Below are 2,793 nucleotides of genomic sequence, written 5' to 3' on the forward strand. Positions count from 1 at the left end.
TAGGATTTGTCCAATGAAGTGAAATAATATTAGAAACGCCGAGAGATCTTCCTCTTCCTCTGAGCCAGGCCTTCAATCATCCTATCACAAGCGACCAACCTAATCATCAATACACAAACCCGGGGACGTACGCCAGCATTTCACGTGTACATAAACCAGACCCCTCTCTATCACACTGGGGTTTGCATCATTGGTCGGTCAGACATCGAGGCGGATTTTCTGCAGCGTAATCACTTCCACATAATGAATATTATGCCTGCAAGCCTTATTATTACCCATGTACAGACTATCCGCTGCGTCTGCTGTCCGCGGTGCTGAAAGGTCCCCGAGCGATTCCTGGATTGATACGTGTAATTCTGTCCTACTCCCTGATCCAAGCCAAATGATGCATGAGATTTATATGATGAGATCATTTGGTTTCTCCCTCCAGGCGGAATGGGTGTAATAGTATGGCTCTAATATGTTGTAGCTGTTACCATGATGTGGAACTCACATTGTTTCCTTGTAGTTTAGAGTCAGCGAATCCTCCAAAAGAGTCGGGAAAGTGGGATGAGCGACTTCTTTACAGATTAAAATAACATAAATAATTACGCAATTGTGTAAAGTTCTTTCCTGAATGTTTGGACAATTGGGATTAGCAGGGATAGATTAGGTCTTTCGGGGCGTACTGAATTATGCATTGTGGTTGTACACAGTGGCGTAATTAGAGTCCAATAGGCGCTGGTGCAAAATTTGGACCTGTTCTGGTATAATATTCGCAATTCTGGTATAATATCCCCCATTCTGGTATAATATCCCCCATTCTGGTATAATGTTCCCATCCTGGTATAATGTTCCCATCCTGTTATAATGTTCCCATCCTGGTATAATGTTCCCATCCTGTTATTATGCCCCTCATCCCAGGCTCCTTCCATTCTTTTCCAGCACATTTAAAAAAAGAAAGAAACGATTCTACTCACCTTCCCCTGCACCCAGACCATGTAGCTTTCTTCTCTGTAGCAGGCACAGGAGCCAGCAGCAGACTTTGGCACAGGCGGCGCATGATGTTGCTGCCATGTTTTGCGCAACACTGGTAAGCTGCCGGCCTCTGATTGTCTGGCAGAGTGTATTGCAGCACAGTGATCCGGTGGGTCTCTGCTTCGTAATACATATCACTTGAACATGTGTCTGAGGGTTATCCACATCTGATATTCCCTTATTACCATGTTCGAGGCTATCCACCCACATTGCCACTCCCTCGGATCCAAATAAATAGTCTATGCGAGAGAGAGAACGTCTGGTGGATGAGTGACAGGTATATCCTTTTATCTCAGGGTGGCGTATTCTCCACAAATCCAGCCATCCACTTCCCTCCATAAATAAAGCCAATTGGGATGGAGCCTGAGAGGGGGGCTCTCCAACTATCTCATCACCCAATCTCAGTCTATCAAGGCGTTTATCCATAACTAGATTAAAATTCCCCATACAAATGAGATTTGCGTCTGGGATGTTCAGGGCAAAACCCATTGCCATCCAAAGAACTGATATATTAGCTGGAGGAGGGTTATAAACACACAATATTACGTATTCACGAGAGTTAATGCATGTACAAAAACGAAACGACCTTCAGAGTCCCTCCAGGCCTCCCTAACTTTCCATCTAACGTCTCTATGAATTAGCAATGAAACCCCTCTCGAGTAGCTAGTGTGAAACGCGTGAATAGACCATTGTACCCATGGTTTCTGTACACATCGGGCCGTGTCTCTAGTCAAATGTGTCTCTACCAACGCTACGACATGAGGATGATAGCATTTGATCTGTGAAAATACCTTGATTTTTTTCCGGGGAGATTTGATGCCCCGCACATTCCAGGTCATACATACTATTTCAGATCCCATACTTACATGTCAAAATATGGTATACATTAGTGTCTGGGCAGAGTCTAGGGACATCATGCAGAGGACAAGAGAACTGTTGGCGGTGATTTCTATCTAAATAGCAAATAGAACAAACATAAAAGAAAAAACAGAGCAAAAACCAAACCATATGAGAGTGAAGTCCTGTGCTCCTATTACTAAGTGAAAATGGGGTTCAGCGTCCGGTATTGTTGTTGGGTTGGACGCCCACACAGATAGCTCCATTATACAGTTATCAGAAAAAGAAAAAAAAAAGAATTCTGGTAGTATCATAAATACATTAGGATTTCTTTGCATTGAACACCCTGTGGGTCCGAAGCCATTCAGCCGCTTCCTCCGGATCAGTGAAAAATATAGAAGAACCCTCATGAACAATTCATAGTCGAGCTAGATAAATCATGGAGTACATAACATTTTGGTCTCTGAGTTGTTTCTTTATATCCATGAACCGCGCCCGCTGTTTCTGAAGCTCCATTGAAAAATCCAGAAAAATCGAGATTGTGGCGTTATGAAATTTGATAGGGTTTTTCTGCCGTGCCAGTCATAAAATAGCGTCTCTATCCTTGCAGTTGAGAAGATGCGCCAAAAAAGGTCTCCACGGAGCTCCAGGAGGGAGAGGTCTTGTGGGAACCCTGTGGGCACTCTCTACAGAGAATGTTGAGGAGAATTCATCTCCTAGAGAGGTCTTAAGCCAGCTCTCTAAAAATTGCTCAGGTTGCTGGCCCTCTGAGCGTTCCAGCAGACCAATAATTCGGATATTATTCTGACGCAGTCTGTTCTCCAAATCATCTGCTTTTTGTTTCCAGGCGTTTATAGAGTCAGCCACCTTGTCAACTTAGCCTCCATGGGCGTGATGGTGTTTCTACTATTTGTGACACTCTCGTTTCCACCTCTGTGA

The sequence above is a fragment of the Ranitomeya variabilis genome, chromosome 8, assembly GCF_051348905.1.
Source record: "Ranitomeya variabilis isolate aRanVar5 chromosome 8, aRanVar5.hap1, whole genome shotgun sequence".
In the NCBI taxonomy this organism is placed as follows: domain Eukaryota; kingdom Metazoa; phylum Chordata; class Amphibia; order Anura; family Dendrobatidae; genus Ranitomeya; species Ranitomeya variabilis.